The following is a 9,206-nucleotide window of genomic DNA, read 5'->3' on the forward strand; positions in this document are numbered from 1 at the left end:
CCAGCAGACATCTGATGATGCAGCCACACTCCCCTATACAGTGGACACCCTCGGGCCACCTCAGTTTTCAGAGCGCAGACTTGAAGTCCACATACTAAAGCTTGGAGACCTTCCTCAGGGGAACTGCTTAAACAACTTAGATTCTCCTTTGGTACTCCTAATTCAAGTTAATTCTTTGGACTTGATTACGTATAAATATCCTATAACACGGCAGTGTGCAGCTCAAGGTCACATGTTCGGAACATGGTTGAGTTCAGCTCCAGGCTTGTCCACTTAAATTGCTTAGTCACTGTAGGCAGTTACCTAAATTCTCTTAGCTGCAATGTCCATGTAAGACGGGGATAGTGGTAATACCTACCTCCTAGGATTATGTAGTGGTATCAAATTGTAGTTTTAATTTTCCATTCTCTAATGATTAATGATACAGAGCATCTTTTCATGTGTTTCTTTGCCATCTGTATATGTTCTTTGGTGATGTGTCTGTTAAAATCTTTTGCCTATTCTGTATTGATTTGGAATTGTAGTCTTATTATTGAACTGTGAGAGATTTGAAAAAAAATCTGGATACTGGTCTTCTCAGATATATATTTTGCAAATATTTCTTCATAGCTTGTGGATTGTCTTTTCATTTCCTTGACAATCTTTTGAAGAATAGACAATTTTAATTTTGATGAAGTCCAATTTATTGAGTTTTTTTTCTTTTATAATTTTTTGCCTCTTGTTTCTAAGAAGTTTTGCTTACTCCTAGTTTGCTTAGATTTTCTTCAATACTTTCTTCTAGGATTTTTGTTTGTTTTGTACATGGTGCAAGGGGTGGGTTGAAGATAATTAAAAAATTTTACATAGGGCTGTTTACTTGTTCAAGTGCTATTTGTTTTGATCTTAAGGGTAAACATTCAGTTTTTCCCATTAAGGATGATGTTAACTCTAGGTTTTATGTAGATACCTTTATCAAGTTGAGGAATTTCTCCTTATTCCTAGTTTTCTTAGAGTTTTTATCATGAGTGGGTGATGTATTTTATAAAAACACTTTTTCTGCCTCTATTGAGACCATCATTTGTTTTTTCTTATTTAGTCTGTTTATAGGATGAATAACATTAATTGGATTTCTAATGTTGAACCACCCTTGCATTACCAGCAAAAACTTCACTTGGTTATGATATGATTAGTTTTATATATTGCTGGATTTGATTTGCTAGTATTTTGTTGTGATTTTTGCATCTATGACCATGATGGATAATGGCCAATATTTTTATTACAATATCTTTGTCTGGTTTTGGTCAGGGTGATATTGACTTTTAAAATGAGTTAGAAAGCCTTGCATTTTTTTTCCTTGAAGAATCTGTGCATAATTGATATTATTTTTTTCTTAGATATTTGATAGAATTCACTAGTGGAGCCTTCCGGGCCTAGAGAATATGGTATCTATTAGTTATGAACCACATGGAAAATAGCAAAAGTCAAAGGAGTTTAGAGAACCACTCATCTTTTATTACTTTCAACTTATTACTAGAGATTTTTTGCATATGTATTCCTATGCTTCCATCTCCTGGACTCTGGGCTACTATTATTGTCACTATTTCTCAAATTATAGGTATTTTCATTAATTCCGTCTACCAGTTGAGTACAAATCGGTTACTGCCAGTTATTTAGTTTATTTGGATTAGTTCTGGAGTTCTCTACCAATTACTGAAGTTAAGCAAATTGCTCATAATGACAAAGCAACTACAGTGGAGATCGTTTTTAAACATTGGACTTTGAGTTCATTCCAGCAGAAAATGTCATCTTTCTGACCCAAGAGCTACTTAATATGAGTTAGGCCTTTGCTCCTCTTCACTTATATTGGATAATGTCTAGATTTTGAGGAGATATAAATAATTTTTTTAAATCTGCATTTTATGAACTAGAAATTGCTCCTGCATTACTAGGTGAGCCTAGCTTTGTGTGTATTATCTCACGTAACCAATTTCCCAAAGAAACTGAACTCAGAGAAGAGCTATTTGGAGAACTGTGTTCACTTGCATGAAATTGAGGTGTTTAATTTTTGCATGATAAAAACGGCCCTTTAAAATGAACCTATACCTTGTTCTGGAGACTCATGATTCAATGGCAGTAATTGTAACTGTATGATGTAAAATAAGATCTTGGTGGCACTAAATACATAAAAATATTTACTTACTTCCTTCATACTGTTAGAATAAACTAAAAAATTTAACTCTGAGGTTTGGCTTTGAACAAACTGCTCATTTAATATTGGAATGCATGGTACTGCTCTTTCCTTCACCCTTGGTGTTTTTTCTTCAATGTAGAGAAGAATGATCCAATCTTTATTATTATTATTATTATTATTATTATTAATATATCTTTGTAATGAAGAGTGAGGTAGGTGATACTTGGCAGAATATATAACAATGACGTAATAACTATATCAAGTAAAAAATGCCATGCAGTGATTCTTGATTCAAAAAGTCAATAAAGGCCTTAGTTTGAAAATAGTGGACAAATCCCTTTCATAAGCATGAATTTTCATGTAATCCTTGACAACATAGGTTTATTGGCAATAAATAAGCTTGAGATAAATGGATAAATTAAAATAATTTTAATAAATGAAGCGTTAGGATGAAAATCTGGGATCATTTTCCTTGTCTCAGTTCAATCACTAACCATCAAAGCAACACCATGACAATGCTTTGATCAAGTTCCTAACTATGAATTAAAGGAGAAGAATGAGTGTTACTCTCACTGTAATAAATATATTTAAGAAATTGTCTTAATAGGTGTAAGGTGCTATTAAGACAGATAGTCTTATTATAAATAGATCTATGGCTATGTGAATAAAGGAGGAAAATAGTAAGATGGTTAATTCTAAATAGTTTTTAGTGGAACTATTACTCAGTTCATAAAGTAAGATAATTAATAGGGATTGTAGATTTCAGTGCTCCCCCTTAAGTTATAGGGAGAGATGAGAAGCATTTTGGGTCTTCATCCATCAGCTTGGATCCCTAGTCCCAACCTAACAGAAGGACAAGAAAGACCCACTTCCTTTATCACTGCCAGAATCCTAGCCAGATAGAATAGGGCCAGGTGGAAGAAATATTTGTGTACCCCACGGTTCCTTAAGGCTCCTTGGTATTTGGCTTTGTAATGGCTTACATTATATTGGGGGTGTAAGATTTGCCTTATAGAGTGCTTAATTTAACCATGTCCTGAACAAAAACCAAATGATAATAAGAGGAATGAATGTACTCAAGGATGCAAAATTTTGCCAAAAAAAAAAAGAGAAAAAATTAACTCTACTGTGACAGCAACAATTTTTTTTTAAAGGATGTGATATTGTTCCTACACATCAAAAAAATAAGATAAAATGGTATGGGTGAAGGTGTTTCTATCTGTATGATTTGGGCCAAGTTTCTTAAACTTTTTGTCTCAATTTTCTTATGTGTATTCTGAAGCTTCTGAACTTCCTCATCTCTGTAGTACTCCATGATCTGAGCAGGCTGTGATTCTGTTCTTTAAGAACATAGAACACGTTAAGAGACCTTGGGGATTTGAGGCGAGAGACATGGGGGTGTGACTTGGTGCAAGGAGTAAGACTGAGTACCAAAGGGGAAATATATTGTGCATGAAAGACCTGGATTTGTGGCTATTTTTGCTGGTCAGTAAGGGAGGAAATTCTTACAGGGTATGAATTTTCTTTATTCAGACCACAATATGGATGTCTTACAAATGCAATCATGTTTGGAAGATTTATATTCTGGTGAAGAGAGAAGATCAGATAAGTACATGTGTATGACTCCAAATGAAATGTGAAAGGAAAAAAATTATTAAAGGTCGAGTCACCTTCCCCATATATTATAATAAGGGTAGTATTGGGAGGGGAATCCAACTGTATTTTAGGAATAAGAAGCAAGAAGCCACATTCCTAGACTTAATGTGTATAAATACAGTGTAGAAGGACAGTTTTTTTGTATACTTGACAGTACAGTAAGGGTCCTAGCTGGAGTTCATTCTTGATGGTAGCTAATTTAGACATGTCTGAGCTTCTTTGGGAACCTGGTGGAATTTGTCTGCCAGGTGTTTCTTTATAAGGGGAATTTAGAATTCTTTTTGGAAAGAACCCATCCTGAGGGAAGCAGTCAGCCAGATAAGCTAACCCAACCATAGCTCAGTCATTGGGTGGGGACGGGGGTAGTTCTTTTATGTGTTTTGGTAACCCTTTACAGAGATACATTTCTGGATGCAGAAAAAAATGATAAGAGCTGTTTTCACTAAAATCTGCTTATGATATGAATGTTCAATGCAGCATTAAGTGGGTTGCATTGATGAGATGTTACACTGAAGAGGAAGAGACACATTCTCCCTAAATCATCTTCAATTAGAATAACTCCTGTCAATCTGTAGCTTCAGTGGGTGAGGTGAGGTGGGTGAGGTGAAGATGCCACAGCATTGTAGAGGTGACAAGACAATGCAGAGGTGGCCTAGTGGGAAGTCCAGAAGGGACAGTAATGGAGGTAACTGATAAACAAGGTTGCAGAGCCAGAGGGAGTTGACTGATCTCAGATACCAGATGTATAAAATGCCTCAAACATAAGAATTAACAATGATATCCGGGGCACCTTGGTGGCTCAGTCGTTAAGCGTCTGCCTTTGGCTCAGGGAGTGATCCCGGCGTTCTGGGGTCGAGCCCCACGTCAGGCTCCTCTGCTGGGAGCCTGCTTCTTCCTCTCCCACTCCCCCTGCTTGTGTTCTCTCTCTCGCTGCCTGTCTCTCTCTCTGTCGAATGAATAAATAAAATCTTAAAAAAAAACAAAGTACAAAAAAACAATGATATCCAACTGCAAGAAAAGTAACAGAGGTTATGAATGGAAATAACGAAGTTTAAAATAAAGATATAGAAAATTTATAAACAAATGATAAAAGGCATAATTAGAGCTAAGAATATTAGAGAAGAACAAGATTATTAAGCAATAATAAAATCTTTATGTATTGAGATTTTATAGCTGTCAGTAGAAAAGAAGTGAGCAGCATGTTAGGATTAAGAATAAAGACAGGACTTTGATTATACCATCCAAAGACAAAGAAAATAATTTCTATAAAACATGTTTTAGGAAAGAATTGTGATGAAATGGAAGAATGAAAAGGCAGCAGTTGACAAGAAAATCCTAAGCACCAGGCATTGTTTTAAAAACTTAAAATAATATAATTCTAAGTGAAATAAGTCAAGCAGAGAAAGACAATTATCATGTGGTTTCTCTCATCTATGGAACATAAGAGCTAGGAAGATCGGTAGGAGAAGAAAGGGATAAAGAAAGGGGGGGTAATCAGAAGGGGGAATGAAGCATGAGAGATTATGGACTCTGAGAAACAAACTGAGGGCTTCAGAGGGAAGGGGAGTGGGGGAATGGGATAGGCTGGTGATGGGTAGTAAGGAGGGCATGTATTGCATGGCGCACTGGGTGTTATATGCAACTAATGAATCATCGAACTTTATATTAAAAACCAGGGATGTACTGTATGGTGACTAACATAATAAAAATATTATTATAATAAAAAATAAAAACTTAAAATATATTATTTCATGCAGTTTTTTTCATCAAACTATTTGCCCTAAGCACAACTACTAAATGTCAAACCTGGATTTGAACCTAAGTTGTTCTTCCTCCAAAGCCAATCTTTCTCTCCCCTTCTCTTGGAGAACAAATAAGGGCTTATGCTCAAGTTTCAGACAAAGGCTAAAGATAAAAGTGATCTAACAGCAGGGATCTTAAAGAAGTGAGTAGTAGCACAATCATGTTGTTGAAGAGGGGAAATGATTCTGGTTCTGATGTTCTCATTTCTGAGTTCAGAAAGATTTTTGAGGTTTGTCTAAACAATTTCTTGGCTGCTGTTTTCACTGACATATGGGAGAAAGGTGAAATAATCAACAAAATGAAATCAGGAATTTCAACCAAATATATTTTACAATAGGGAAAAGGGAAAGAATTAGAAACTAAAGGACAACAGCATCATCACATGCCAATCCTGACTTCTCTAGGGATCTGGTTTTAGAGGTAAGCAGAGAGAATGCAACATGGGAACCTGCAGAGAGCCAGTAAGGGTTTTTGAGCTAAAGATTTACAAATGGGTGCTCTGTGAGCTATGCTTAACAGAAAGGGGCTGGATGACTATTTGGTTGTATATAATAAAAAGCTTTTATTGAGACATGCTTTGAAGAAATTATGTGCCTGTTGAAAAAACATAAAAAATTTTACAAGTCATTGTAATCAATTTTACCACATTGGGTAAACATTGACAATTTGATTCCAAAAAGAACTATGAAGAGTTAAGAAATTTCAGAGAAAAGGAAAAAAATGTTTTGCACTTACTCTATAAGATAATACCACAAGGGACACCTGGGTGTCTCAGTTGCTTAAGGGTCCAACTCTTGATTTCTACTCGTGTCATGATCTCAAAGTCGTGAGATGGAGCACCAGGTTAGGCTCTGAGCTCAGCACGAAGTCTCCCTCTCTCTCTGGTCCTCCTCTTGCGTGTGCGCTCTCTCTCTTCAACTAACTAACTAATTAAATAAAATCTCAAAAAAAAAAAAAGATAATACCACAAGACTTGGTGATATTGGTGCTAGGATAGACTAATAATTCAATGGAATAAAACTGAGAGACCAGAAACAGACTGTACTTGATTCATGACAAAACTGTCACTGCAGAGGAGTGGGGAAAAGGCAATTCTTCATGAAGTGATATCAGGTCAGTTGGATACCCATATGGAAAAGAAAACAAACTTGATTCTTAAACTATATAAAAAATCAATTTTGGGCTAATCAGCTGGGTTGATCCAAAAAGTAAAATAATAAAGCTACAAGAAGATAGCATTAAGACATTTATCTATCTTTTTAGATTAGGCAAAAATTTCTTAAATAGGAAACAAAAGATCTAGTTATGAAGGAAAAGACTGGTAAATTGGGCTACATTAAATTAAAACATCTGTTCATTAAAAGATATCAGTAAGAAGTGAAAAAGCAAGCTCAGAGTGGGAGAAGATAATCGAAATATGTTTGACAAAGGTCATTATACATATAGTTGACAAAAGGATAGATATTTGCTGTACATATAGCTGACAAAGAATATATAAAGCACTCTCATGAATCATAAAGAAAATCAGACAATTGAGTAGAAAAATGGGCAAGATAATGAGCAAGGACATCACAGAAAAGATATCAATTGGTCAAAGAACATATGAAAAGATGTTCAACTCTTTTAATAAACAGAGAAATGCAAATTCAAACCTTAATGAGATACCTCTAACACCTAGCAGAATGGCAAACAACAAAGAAATAAACATCCATAAAACTGGCAATACTTAGGTTGTAGAGCAACTGGAACTTTTGTTGTTGTTAGTGTAATTTTGGAGGAAACTGGAAGTATCTATTAAAATTTAAGACACATTCCTATGACCTAGCAATTCCCCTGCTAGGTATATATTTAATGGAATTGTGGACACATGTACATCAAAAGACAAGATTTTTCATAGCAAATATTCATGATAGCAAACCTTGGAAACAACCCAGATGTCCAGAATGGATAAATAAATGGCAGTATATTCATGCAGTGGATTAGCATATAACATTAAAAGTGATTAACTACTGCTATAGGTATCAACATGGATAAAGCTCACAAACATAATGTGGATGAAAAGAGCAATTCTTAAAAGACTATATAAAAGAAGCCACATAGAGTTCAATAGCATTCACTACAATTTATGATATTCGAAGTCAGGACAGATTTCCTTGAAGAAAGGGCAGGGTGGTAATTGGGAAGAGGTGAGACTTCCAGGGTGCTGGGAAATTTTTTTCCCTGGGTAGTGAGCTGGAAGTAATAACGTGATAATCCAGTGATATTTATACTGAGGATTTTTGTATGTTTATAGTGCTAGGTTAGTTATATTTCATTAAAAACTTTATTTAATTTTTAAAAGGACCCTAACAAATTGTAACAGCATTCCTATGCTCGTGGGTAGGGGAGAGGAAGAATTAAAATGACAGAGCTGATATCATCCTGTCATTCTGTGAATGCTCTGAAGTTCCCTGTCAGAAAAGGAAAAATTTAAATGAAAGGAAGTATAAAGCAGGAAAAGAATGGTCACAATACAGGTGGAATTTAGTTGTTCAGATATTTTCATATGCTAATAATGGGAGAAAAGGAGTTAGTGTTTAAAATAAACAGAAAAAAGTCCAGATAAACCTGTAGCAATTGTCAACAACAAGTTCCTAAATATATCAAAAAAAGAACATAATCATATTAAAAAAATAAAGTAGAGGTTAGGGTAATAAAAGTATTTGGAGTACTCTTTAGGAGAAGGTTAAGAAGATTGACCTAGTGCCAGTTCTTATTGATTTACCTAGGTTATGTCTGAGCCTAACCAGCAGAGTAAGTGGTTCTGTCTTTGGGCATTTTTTTGGCTTCTGCTGACAGTGGTGTAATTTATGACTGTTAGCCCCAGTTTATGCCCCTGAACATCCCATTTCCCCTGTAAACTGTTTGGACTTGTCTTCTCTAATATTTCTCTTCCCAGGAGTATAGTCACTCCATTTTGGGGCCCATTAGTCACCACTGGCTAATTTGTAATTTTGAGAACCATCAAATTGCATAGAACTCATCTCAACAGGAATAGCACCTGTAGGGAATCTCTCTACACTAGTAATTTTCAATTCTGTTCTACTTTTAAAAACTACTGGGAAGGGAGTGATTCACTGGAGTGAAAAGTTTCAAAAACAGAAAAAAAAAATCAACCAGTGGGAAGAATGGAATGAGGAAGACAAAGCAGTGAAGGTTGCAGTCTGAAGACCTAGTGCTGGAAAGCAGGGATGTACAGCTGGAGAAATGCCAAAGGAGGTTGAAGCCTTATATGATAAGAACAATTATCAACATAAGGCTTAATACATCAAAGGAAAGCTTTAGGAGTCTTGAAAAATTGAAGAATAGGATAAAGCAGAGATGTTGTATGGGTTGTTCCATTATAACAAATTGCTGTTTTCAAATGACCATATAATTAGGAATCTTCCTCAGAAAGTGTAGGGAGAATCAGACACAGCCAGTGACTTGGGAGGAAAATAGGTAAAAAAAAAATTTAAAGATTTTATTTATTTATTTGTCAGAGAGAGAGGGAGAGAGCGGGCGGTGGGGGGGGGGGGCGCACAAGGTAGGGGGAGAA

This window comes from Ailuropoda melanoleuca, chromosome 5 (genome assembly GCF_002007445.2).
Source record: "Ailuropoda melanoleuca isolate Jingjing chromosome 5, ASM200744v2, whole genome shotgun sequence".
NCBI classification, from domain to species: domain Eukaryota; kingdom Metazoa; phylum Chordata; class Mammalia; order Carnivora; family Ursidae; genus Ailuropoda; species Ailuropoda melanoleuca.